Below are 13,513 nucleotides of genomic sequence, written 5' to 3' on the forward strand. Positions count from 1 at the left end.
GATCCTTGTGGAATCTCCCCACTGTCTTCCACAATGGTTGAACTATTTTAAGTCCCCCCAACAGCATATAAGTGTTCCTATTTCTCCACATCTTCTCCAGCACCTGTTGTTTCCTGACTTTTAATGATTGCCATTCTAACTGGTGTGAGATGGTATCTCATTGTGGTTTTGATTTGCATTTCTCTGATGGCAGTGATGATGAGCATTTTTTCATGTGTCTGTTGGCTGCATAAATGTCTTCTTTTGAGAAGTGTCTGTTCATATCCTTTGCACACGGTATATGGATTTCAAATCCTGCTTTGTCAGTGACTGAATCTGTGACCTTGAACATGTCAGTTAACCTCCCCGTGACTCAGTTTCCCTATTTATAACATGTGAAGGCGAATGGAAATGGCCTCAGAGGGCTGTTGTAAAGATTAAGTGGCATAATGCATGAAAATACCTAGGAAATGACTCAGTAGACTTTGGCACTTTTATTCCTAGAAGTGTATACCCTATCATTGTTTATATATGGGAGCCTATCCCTGTTTTAATATAACAACCTGTTTTCATGTGTGATGATGATAATACCATTTTCTGTACTTAGTTTATTTACCTCAAAACAATGCAGTGAAATAGAGTTTCTTGTCTCCTACTACATAGTCAAGAAGAAAGCTGACGGAGAAGATGGATGTTTCATATAAGATCACACAAGACATAGTGAGTGGCTGAGCTGGGATTGTAACCCATGCTTGTCTTCTGAGCCCAGATACTTACTTTAAAGAGATGGCCCCAACAAAAATGCCCCCCTCCCTTGCAAACATGGCATCCATCACTCTTTGAGAGCTTGTCACCAAGACCTGTGCCAACACACGTCTGTTTCAAGTGATCTTTTTTTGCTTGAGAATAATCATAGGGTGTTTTGTTTTTGTTTTTGTTTTTTTTTAACATGAGCTCTTCACAACAGCATACTTAGTACCTTGCACATAGTGGGTTCTCTATGCCTATTTGTAAAAAAAAGTTGCTTATCTTTATATGAACCATATATGGGTGGTTAATATTGAAAAAGGATAGAAAATATTCAAGGTAGACCAAGACATATGATCTTGGCAACAAGGATCAAAAGTATAAATGACAAGTTTAGGAGGGATTGAGAATATAAATGGGGCCAGTATTAACTTTTCCTTTCAGAAAAATCTTAGCAAATGTGACCTGCGTCTTTCCTTCACAAATTGTCTGTTATTTGAAAAATCTTTCATGCTAAAAACCACTTAGAGTCTCAAGACATCAGAGGGCACCTATGGGGTTATGATGAGAACATGGTATCAGGCCATAGTGCATACATTTAATGAGATTCCTTTGTCATTCTGCTTCAAGAGACCTTCAGGGTATGAAGTATATCCCAGGTGTGGAGTCAGGTGAAGTCATAAGATTTGATTGAGTTTTAACTTCTATTTAGGAAAAATGTTGTGACCTAGAGTGTTTGGTCCCATGCAATAAGAGTTGTTCCCACTCCACTAAGATTGGCAGGTTTTCAAGGTCAAAGGATGGTTTGATGAAAAAGAGGCTGCACTCTGCTGATGGTCAATACGGTGGTTTCATTTGATTCTGAGTATGCGGTCATACTGTAATATGAAGGCTGGGGTACCTACATTTAGACTACAGACATCTGGATAGGTGACAAACCAGGAGTTCAAGGCTCTGACTCCAGAATCACACAGGCCCAGGTGTGACTCCAGATCCAAGATTTCCCAGCTCTATGATATTTGTCAAACCACGTAATCTCTTCAAGCTTTTACCTTCTTTTGTGAAACTGGAATAATAATAGTGTCTACTCCAAAAGGTTGATACACAACTAAAAAAAAGAGTCAAAAATATTTCAGGTGTTGAGTGTACACAGTGCACCCTCATTATTTGCAGATTCTGTATTTGAAAATTTGCCTACATGCTAACACTTGTGGGTAACCCCAAAGTCCATACCAGCAACACTTTCAAGATTATTCACAGACATTAGGAGAGCAATGAAAGTTGAGTTGCCTCGCATGCACATGTACATTCTCTAAGTTCTCTCTTTTTTTTTTTTTGAAAGAATTTTGCTCTGTTGCCCAGGCTAGAGTGCAGTGGCACGATCTTGGCTCACTGCAACCTCCACCTCCCCAGTTCAAGCAGTTCTCCTGCCTTAGCCTCCCAAGTAGCTGGAATTACAGGTGCAAGCCACCATGCCCAGCTAATTCTTTTGTATTTTGAATAGAGATGGGGTTTCACCATGTTGGCCAGGCTGGTCTTGAACTCTTGACCTCAAGTGATCCACCCGCCTTGGTCTCCCAAAGTACTGGGATTACAGGCATGAGTTATCGTGCCTGACCTACATACACATTCTCAGCTGAGGTTAAACAAGGTAATGTTCTGTTTTCTTGTTTCAGCACTCATTGTGTAAACTGTTCATTTCCAGTCTATTTAGTGCCATTTTTGGCATGTTTGTGTTTTTTGTTGGTGATTTTGATTAAAATATCCGCAAGTATAGCCCTGAAGTGCTCTACAGTGCTTCTAAAGACAAGAAGGCTATGATGTGCCTTATAAAGAACATACATACATTAGATAAGCTTTGTTCAGGCATGAGTTACAGTGCTGTTGGCTGTGAGTTTGATGATAGTGAATCAATCATATGTATTAAACAGAAACACATATGATATAACAGGGTTATATATTAATTGGCTGATGAATATATTGTGACTAGAGGCACTTAGGAGTCTAGCCTTCTATTTCCTCTGGGAACAATGGTTCATTATTTGTTAATTCAGTGTTTATAGCAACTTTATGAAACATAACTACCATGAATGATGAGAATCAACTGTAGTAATGTCTCAAAGACTGATGGTTAGGATGAGGATGATGATGATGATTTTATTTTAGGAACATTGTAAACTCACAGATTTGGCTGCTTTCATCAGACTGAGTTTTGCCTTTGAGTACCTAAAAATTGGTTAGTAAATTCGGGGCTTTTTATATTTTAGCAAATCACCAATCACTCACATTTTGATCTCACCATTGTTCATCATCTTGTTAGAATCATAGTGTCCTTGGATTAGGGGCATCCAGGAGCTATACAAGGGCTGGGTTCTGGCATCCTGGGAGTGGGCACAGGGTGGGCAGAGAGATAGATGAAAGCTAGCATGAGCCAGTGCGATTGGAATGAGAGATGTCAGAATGGAGCAAGTGGCTTGACAAGAATGAGCTACCAGGAGGAAGAGCTTGGTGAGAGTCCTACAAGGCTGAGTAGAGACAGGGGCTTCTTATGGGGTAGCTCTGCCTTTGCTTATCGATGGGAGGGTTCCTGATAATGAAACTGAACAAGATAGGCCTATGTGATCATCACCTCCTCAATGCCCTTTAAAAAATTATTTTAATTGCATAAGGAAGATATAAATTCCCCATATAACAAAACATGACACATAAGGCTACTACCTCCTTTGACCCACTCTTCCACTCCTTAAAGGTAACTTCTATTAATTATATAATTCTAGATATCAGCTGTGTGGATATGCATACCCATAGAAATTATGTAGATTAAAAAGTTTTTGTTTATATACATGGCATCATGCTATTTAATGTTGTCCTGAAATTTTTTCACTCAGTAATAATACCTCTGTACTTCTGAGTTATTATTTCTCCATGCCTATTATTATATAGACCTATTATATGCCTGCTGTTTCCTTAAATAGCCACCTAGCATTCTAAACTATGAACGTGTCTTAGTTTATTCAGCTATTGACTCACCTATGGGCATTAGGTTGATCTATTATGTCTTTGCATGTTAGCTCCTAAACCAAAGCATTCATTTTGATTCCTATTGCATTAATTCCTTCATTTAGTAAGTTCTTATTGAGCATCAGGCACTGTGGTAGCTGCTGGAGATCAGCTATCACTGGCTCTACAGTCTCATGAGCAACTGATTCGGGGAGCAGGGGAGCACATTCTCAGGACAGGTAAGATGGGTTTCTCCTTACACAGGGCTGGGTTCTGAAGCCAGTAAGCACACATGGCAAAAATCCTGAGGCATCAGAATTAGCCTTGAAAATCCCCTGAATTGTTTCAAGAAGAGCGTTCAAGGTTTTCATGCAGTCTTTTATGATACAGGAGGAGATAAATAAGGAATTCTGAAGTATTCCTCCTGCTTTCAGGATTTATTTTCATTGTTTTAAGTGCGAGGCCTCCATAACCTTTATGTCGGGGTGTGTATGTGTGTGTGTGTGTGTATGTGTGTACAAAAGAAATAATGAGATTTTGGTAAGTACTGGGGTGGCAGATGGTATGTGGCTGTTAAATTCTCAGATTAGCTGTAACTTAGATTCACATAAATGATATGATTCCACTTTATAGAAAATGGTCATAGAAGCCAATGGCCATGTGATGGTTAATACTGAGTATCAACTTGATTGGATTGAAGAATGCAAAGTAGTGTTCCTGGGTGTGTCTGTGAGGGTGTTACCAAGAGATTAACATGTAGAAAAGTTGGAATCAAAAGTTCACCAGTTATATTAGTCCATTTCCACACTGCTATAAAAAATACTACCTGAGAAAGGGGTAAAGGAAAGAGGTTTAATTGACTCACACTTCCACAGGGCTGGGGAGGACTCAGGAAACTTAAAATCATGGCAAAAGGGGAAGAGGCACATATTACATGGTGGCAGGTGAGAGAAAGTGAAGGAGGAAAAGTTAGACACTTATCAAACCACCAGATCTCATCAAACTCACTCACTGTCATGAGAGCAGCATGGGGGAACAACCCCCATAATCCAATCCCTTCCCTGCCTCAACACATGGGGATTACAATTCGAGATGAGATTTGGGTGGGGACACAGAGCCAAACCATATTACCAGGGAACTCCCCCAAAATTAGATAGTGTGTGGTCACACAGCTTTTATATGGCTGTGGATCTCATTTAAGTCCTGTCCTTTATAGCCAAAGCTAGCAATAAAGGTAAGTCTTAAAGCTAATTAAGAAGATAATATTTGCATGGAGTTTGTATAATAAGAACAAGAATACAATATGGATGGTAGAAAAAACAGAATTTGATCCAGACATGGTGAATTTTTACTGATTTTCTATGACGTACCACAGTGGCTCTGCGCATTCTGCCTTAGGTTGTTTCACTGCAACGTCACCAAGGGTTGTCTCCTTGATTTCAGATCTACTAATATCTCCTATTTCTTTTCTAAAAAACCTTACTCTCTTAGAATCTCAGTTTCTATTTCCTATCTGCTCATTGCTATTTGGGACAAAGGGAAGAGGAAAGAACTCCCCTAAAATTCCCTCCTAGCTCACTTAATGTGTTCACCTTACTATTAAATATAAATGATTTGGTGAAAAGAATGAAGAAAAGGAAGAACCTTGCAAATAAGAATCTACAGTGACATGGCTTATACGTTTGTAGTTACATGTTGTGAATGTCATGAATCCTGCCACATTTTAAAATTATATAAAAGTTGTTTATTTTTACTATCACAACCACTGCACACTATGCATCTATGAGTCTTTTTTGTCCTGATCTTTGAGTATTACTGTAGGGTAAATATCATGTAGTAGTTTTGCTGGGACATAGATTTTGTAAATTTTAACCGACATTGTCAAAATTCCCCCCAGTTTTATTAGGAGTCTGTGAGAGAAACTGCAGGCCCATGGTTTCACCAACACTTTGTATTTCAAACTTTAATTTCTTTTGTCATTCTATTGGGTGTTTGTGCTGACTTCTTATTGTGGGATGGTCAGGAAATGCTGGCTTAAGGGATTTAGCCTCATCTGCAATATTTGAACTTTACAAATAGAAGAAACTCATGCATTACTTGTAAAATTTAAACTGCCTTCTAAAAAAATACACCTTAAAATGCATCTGTGTCATTGATGTTTGATGTTGACCCTCATGATGTGGTGGTGACCATCTGAGCTGTCAGCACCAAGAAAGTGAGAGAGAAGCCAAGGGCAGGTTGAGGTTAGGAATAAGAATGTTTTTAGGCTGCTGGCCACAAACCTAGGCATAGACTGAAACTGGAGTCAGGGTCCTGCTGAGATATGATACTGAGTCAATGGCAGAAAATTTGCCAAATTGGAAAAGTCAAGTGAGGAAATAAGAGTCTGAAAGCAAATCACCAAATCATAGCCCCAGAGTTTGATGAGAAAGCAAGGCAAGGCAAGAAGTTAGGAAGGATGCTGAGGGTTCAGATAAATTTGTGTGGATGAAGTTTCCTTAATGCAATGGGGAGAGAAAAGTAGAAGAAACTTCCTTTAAAGCCTAGAGTCTCTTTTCTGGGGGATGCTCTCACTGGCTTTAAAAAAATGTTAGAGGCAGAGGGCAGACAAATGCCTAGGCAGGTAAGGGCAGATTCCTGGTGAAATCTGACCCTCAAGCCCAAAACAGTGCTGGGTAAATCCTCACACTGAATTGAAAACCCCGCTTTCCATTTGGTGTGCTTTTTCCTCTGATTGATCCCCATCCTTAACCTATTTTACATATACCTACCCTTTCCTAATTGGTTTGCTACACTATTGTGCCCACCTTTGAGTGATGTCTTCACTCTAAGCTTTTTTGCATACTCACAAACCAATTAGCACACATTCCCTATTCTGAGCCCATAGAAAGCCCCGGGCTCAGCCACACTGGGAAGTCTCCTGCTTTGGGGTAGTGGGACCACCCTTGAGGCTCCTCCCTAATGACAGCTGTTTCACCACTCAATAAAACTTCCTTCCTGACTCACTTTCCAAGTGTCTACATGCCTAATTCCTCCTGAGTATGAGACAAGAACCAGGACCTAGCTAAGCTACAAAACAAGCAATCCTGCATCAAAAACACAGAACTCTATATTAAGCAAATAGTATTCCTGCTGTCTTTTTTTTTTTTTTTTTTTTTTTTTTTGAGGCGGAGTCTCGCTCTGTCGCCCGGACTGGAGTGCAGTGGCCAGATCTCAGCTCACTGCAAGCTCCGCCTCCCAGGTTCACGCCATTCTCCTGCCTCAGCCTCCCGAGTAGCTGGGACTACAGGCGCCCGCCACCTCGCCCGGCTAGTTTTGTATTTTAGTAGAGACGGGGTTTCACCGTGTTAGCCAGGATGGTCTCGATCTCCTGACCTCGTGATCCGCCCGTCTCGGCCTCCCAAAGTGCTGGGATTACAGGCTTGAGCCACCGTGCCCGGCCCCTGCTGTCTTAATAAATTCATATAGTGTCTCTTTTTATTCCCTTTGTAGAACTGAAACTAATTTGTAATTAGACATTTATGTTTTCTTTTTTGAGCCTCATGTCTAGTCTAGGGGTTGGCAAACTTCTATAAAAGGCCAGGTAATAAATATTTTAGGCCAGACAGTCTGTAGCTCAACCACTCAACTCTGGCATTGCACTGGGGAAACAGTCACAGACAATACGTAAGTGAATGGGCATGGCTGTGTTACAATAAAGCTTTATATATATATTTTTAAAAGAGTAGGCTGGATTTGGATCATGGGCTATGGTTTGCTGACCCTTGGTCTAGTTTGTTAAATGGGGATTATGATAGTGCTGATCACCTTTGATTTGAAGATTGAATAAGAACATGCAAGTAAACTCCCGCCTTAATTACATTTGAGATTGATAATAATCTTTATTTTTTCTATGTTATTAATTTAAATGTTTAATAAATAGACATGAGTTTTGTTATATCACCGTAATTATTCTTTACAAGCTTGCTTAATGTATCTGCTCATGAAAATGTTGTTTGGGTCTGATCTCTTGTCATGAACTCTACCTGCTCAGGTCATTCATTTTTGTGAGATTCTAAGCACATAGAATTTTCTTCCCTGAGGTGCCCAAATGATTTTAATAAAGACTGAACATATTCCTTAATGCAAAACAATGATTCTCCTTGCTAAAAGAGGTAAGGAAGAACCAACTTTGCTAATGGTTCTTGGTCAAGGACATTACCTGGCTTTTGATCTTTAGATAGGCCTCTTGCAGTAAATGCATTTCAAATTCAACTGGGAAGCTCAGTGATCTCATAGAAGCATAATAAAGACATCACTTGCCCAGAACCCCTGAGGTTCGAGTGTCCTAGAAGGATTAAAAGCCATTTCACTGAGTGTTCTTCTTCAAAGTGAATGAATATTCCAATGAGTACAGCTGTTTCATCTGAACTATTTTTTTAAGTGGTAGCTTGATTTGTTGTTTTGATAAGTCTGATGAAGTGTGTTTGAACATTAGTAGAGATTTAGCAGACATTCCAACTTGTTTGCACAATCTTCCCCAAATTGCAGGAATTATCCTCTCATTAATACTGCTGTTGCTATTTGGGCTAAGGCATGTAGTGGGTGCATTATAGTTGCGATAAAACTGAAACCAAATAAACAGATTAGTTAATTATCACAAGTGAATTTGCTTCAGAGTCATTTTATATCATATCAGGATGCAGAGGAAACAGTTAAAGGTGACTGGGTACCATGCTTTTGATTAATTAGATTTGAGCTTGATAATTTATGGTGAAAAATCTATATTTTTAGTATTTGGTATCTTTTGAGAACACAACAGAATGTCGTGCCATTGGCCATGAAGAAGAGGGGTTCAGAATCACACAAAAGAGTATAGTCTACTTGACCAGAAAAAGTTGAAGTCCTTTTGATTCCAAAGTGAAAAATTGGGAAATTTTTCTAGTTGTAGTTCTTCTCTTTGAAACAAAAGACTAAATGTCTAATTAGGATGGTGACCCGGAGGTTAAGCTTTGGAGTACCCATTTTTATAATTACAAGCTAACACTTAGCCATCATGGTGTGACATAGTAGAAACTGTGGGCTTTAGGAATTGAAATATGTGGGATAGCACCCTAATTACTCACTAATTACTCAAGTAATGAGTGAGTATCCTTGAGTCTCATCTGTGAATAGAGTGACCAACTTGTCTCAGTTTGCCCAGGTCTTTCCTGGTTGGAGCACTGAAGTGCCATGTTCTGGAATCACCTCAGTCACAGCAAAGTGGGATGACTGGCCACTGTATGTCTAAAATGAGAACAAAAACACTATTTTTACCAGAAAGAGGTCCCAATCCAGACCCCAAGAGAGGGTTCTTGGATCTCGCACAAGAAAAAATTCAGGGAGAGTCCATAGAGTAAAGTGAATGCAAATTTACAGGGAAAGTAAAGGAATAAAATAATGACTATTCATAGAGGAGTCCCGAGGGCTGCTGGTTGCCCATTTTTATGGTTATTTCTTGATGATATGCTAAACACAGGGTGGATTATTCATGCCTCCCCTTTTCTGACCATATAGGGTAAGTTCCTGACGTTGCCATGGCATTTGTAAACTGTCATAGCACTGGTGGGAGTGTAGCAGCACAGACGACCAGAGGACGCTCCTGTCACCATCTGGGTTTTGGTGAATTTTAGCCAGCTTCTTTACTGCAAACTGTTTTATTACCAAGGTCTTTATGACCTGTATCTTGTACTGATCTTGTATTTCATCCTGTGACTTAGAACGCTTTACTCTCTGGGAATGCAGCCCAGTAGGTCGCAGTCTCATTTTACCCAGCCCCTATTCAAGATGGAGTTGTTCTGGTTCAAACACCTCTGACACTATCTTGTAGGATGATTAAAAGGATAAAGGATAATCATGGCTCAGCAAAGGTCTGGCTTGGTGTGTTGGGTGAATTACTTAACCTCTCTAAGTTTTCATTGCCTTATCTGTAAAATGGGACGTTAACATCCACTTGGTGGTGTAATTGTAATGCTTACAAATAGGGTGCAAAATAAACTATCAGGATACATGGCATAAAACTAGTAAAAAATAACTGGTAGCTTTTACTATCAATAAAATAACATATTTGTAAGGCCTAAGGAAAGAGACTGACCTGGGGATGGTGTATACATATTTTGTGTATACTTTTTAAAAACAAATTTGTACTTTCAACAAACATGTGTCAAACACTGTCCTTTTTTTTTCATGAAGCATATAGTGTCCAGAGGAGGACAAATACTATTTTAAAAATCACACAAAATAAATGGAAAATTGCAATAGTGATAAGACTGCAAAGGAGAATGGGGTGATGCTATGGGAGCATTTGGTGGGAAGACTGAACCTGGTCAGTAGGAGCTGGAGATGGTTTCCCTAACAAGGTGTTAGCTAGCTGGGCCAGGAGAGAAGGGATGACCATTCTTAGAAGAAAGAAGTATTCTAGTTGTTCAGGAGCTTGGTGAGAGAGAAATAATCAAAGCATGCCAGAGGTATCAGGAGAGAGAGAAGAGAGACAATGAAATGAAAGACTAGTGAGAGTGAAGCAGACCATGAGGTGGGAGGGGTTTGTGTTAACTGTAAGAGCACATTAGGAAGACATTTACATGGAATCAGTTGCAAACAAAAAATTAACTGACCTTGAATCTAATCAAGACCCTAGATCAAATTACCAGGCTTCAGGAAATAAGAGGGACAGAAGAACAGGATAAATGTCACCACAAGGGAGCAACCAGCTAAATCCAGAATGGGGGACATTCTTCAGGACAAATGACATAGTCTGGTTGTCTCATAAAGCAATGACCTGAAAATAACAGAAAGTATAGGGGAAAATTGATATAGAATAAAAGAGCCTTAAGCATCATGACAATGCAGTGTGGAGACTTTATTATTCAAACAAACCTGCTGTAGAAAGACATCTTTGAGTCAATCAAGGGGAAATATAGACATGTACTCATGGTGATATTAAGACATTATTAACAGTGATAGGTATGAAAATGACATGGTGGTTAGGCTTTTATAAAGTCCTTATTAGATATTCATATGAAATATTGAAACATAACATTGGAGATTTGCTTTAAAGTTCTCTGACCATAAAAAGTGTGGAGGATGGAGGGTATAGATAAAATACATTTGGCACATGGTTATAATGTTTGAAGCTGGGTGATAGATTTATGGAGGTTCAATACATAATTTCCTCTACTTTGTGTAATGTGAATATTACCATAGCAAGAAGTTAGGGTGAATGGTGGTGGCAGAGAGATTCAGATATGCATTAAAAATTTTTCTCTGGCCCATATAAAGCATATGTTAGTTTAAATGCACTGATTTGACCAAATGGCAAAAGGACTCATTTTGGAGTAAGGAAAAAGCTGAGCAGAGAAGGAAACCCTTATTTAATTAAGATTAAGAAAAGGAGAGAATGAGGACAAAGTCTGGTTAGGCTCACTGTTCACCCAGAGAGCTTTTGGCATCCAGGCATCTCTTTATATTTCTTCTGGAAGCACCAACTCAGTTTCCCTTTGGAATCTCAGCCCCTATAAATTAGTGTATGATAACTCTAGCTCCAAGTAAGGGCTTGTAACTCTTGGCCAATCAGAGCACAGCACTACCCTGGTTACCACAGAGATTGGTTCAGATAAGGCAACTTGACTGTCTTTGAACCAATGAGATTCAGACCTGAGACTTTTCCTGAAGCTCTTAGAAAAAAAGAAAAAAAAAAAAAAATCCACTCCTCTTCCACTGGGCTTCCTCAGCTTTGAAGATGTAAATCTGGTGCATCTGAAAGGTATTTCTTTCCACCATATGGGGAGTCCCTATCTGAGAAAAATGACCATTGAGAAAACCAGAATTGGGTATTGAAGTTAGCAAGAAGTTAAACCATAGTGACATTATTTCAGACTCTGGATCCTGCTAGACCTGAAATTAGTTACTCTTGAACTTTTTATTAGATTTATGAACCAATAAATCTTTCTCTTTTTCTTCGACAATTCAGATGTGCTTCCTTCTTTCTTTCTTTCTTTCTTTCTTTCTTTCTTTCTTTCTTTCTTTCTTTCTTTCTTTCTTTCTTTCTTTCTTTCTTTCTTTTTTTGAGACGAAGTCTCGCTCTGCCGCCCAGGCTGGAGTGCAGTGGCACGATCTCGGCTCACTGCAAGCTCCACTTCCTGGGTTCACGCCATTCTCCTTCCTCAGCCTCCAGAGCTGCTGGGACTACAGGCGCCCGCCACCGCACCCGGCTAATTTTTTGTATTTTTAGTAGAGACGGGGTTTCACCGTGTTAGCCAGGATGGTCTCAATCTCCTGACCTCGTGATCCGCCCGTCTCGGCCTCCCAAAGTGCTGGGATTACAGGCGTGAGCCACTGCGCCCGGCCAGATGTGCTTCTTTCACTTGCAACTGGATAAGTTATAAATGATATCAAGTTTTGAAAAGTCTTCTGACTTTGCCACATTAATAGTTATGTGTATCCCTCTCCACAAGTAGTTCATAACTTGTTTTAAAGCTTTCTCAATTTCTGCCAATTGTTTAGTTTCTATTAGATAATCAGCCAATGTTCCCTTTTCTCTCCACTATAAATCTTCCACAGTTTCAAACTTACATGCTCACAAACTATTTTTTAATGGCAACCTGGGTATTCTATTGAAATCATTGCATATGGTAATTAGTAATCTGAAAGATAATTTTAGTTAATTTTAAATTTAAAATCCATCATGCAAAACGAGTCAGATCAGAGTGGAGCTACCAACAAAGTAATGAATCAAATTGTTAGAGAAGCTGCACACAACCCTGGAAATAAAAATGTGCAGATTTCTCAGGGAATGATCATTGTCGCCATTTTTACTTGTAATTATAATTTAATTATGAACCTACTTCTGCAGCATTTTAAAAGTACATAGTTAGCATTTAAGTACTTTCCATATAATTATCTGTTATTGAACCTGCTCATTATATACGAGTTGCTGCATAAATTAATGTGCTTTGTGTTAAAATATTGTTCACTTCAGGTTGACTAAAAATAAAAAAAGACAAATAATTTCAATGATACTTAGTGTTGCCCCAGTATTGCATAGCAGCTTTGAACCTGACCATTTTAAAAAATGAAGTACAGATGAATTCTAGCTTGTTTTGCCTTTTTTCCTAAGAATTTATTTCTTTTCTATTGTTATTTTTAAAATTTCAGTAGTTTTGGGAATACAAATGGTTTTTGGTTACATGGATGAATTCTCCAGTGGTGGATTCTGAGGTTTTAGGATATCCATCATCTGAGCAGTGTACACTGTATCCAATATGTAATCTTTTATCCTTCATCCCCCTCCCAACCTTCCTCTCCAAATACCCAAAGTCCAATATATCATTCTGTATATTTTTGCATCCTCATAGCTCAGCTCCCACTTTATAGGTGAGAACACGTGGTATTTGGTTTTCCATTCCTGAGTTGCTTCACTTAGAATAATGACCTCCAGTTCCATTCAAGTTGCTGCAAAAGACATTATTTCATCCCTTTTTATGTCTGAGTACCATTCCAGGGTGTATATTTACCCAATTTTCTTTATCCACTTATATCGGTCAATGGGCATTTAGATTGGTTCCATATCTTTACAATTGTGAATTGTGCTGCTCTAAACATGTATGTGTCTTTTTCAAATAAGAACTTCTAAGAATTCATTTATTTCCCCATTGTTGCCCCTTGAGACATTCTTAGAGAATATATGAAACTACTGCTTCAGACACCTCCTTAGACTCTTCAGTAAAACAGAAAAATAAGATTCACTGAATATTCCATTGAGAGTCTACTG

The sequence above is a fragment of the Rhinopithecus bieti genome, unplaced genomic scaffold, assembly GCF_001698545.2.
Source record: "Rhinopithecus bieti isolate Rb0 unplaced genomic scaffold, ASM169854v2 scaffold_5179, whole genome shotgun sequence".
In the NCBI taxonomy this organism is placed as follows: Eukaryota; Metazoa; Chordata; class Mammalia; order Primates; family Cercopithecidae; genus Rhinopithecus; species Rhinopithecus bieti.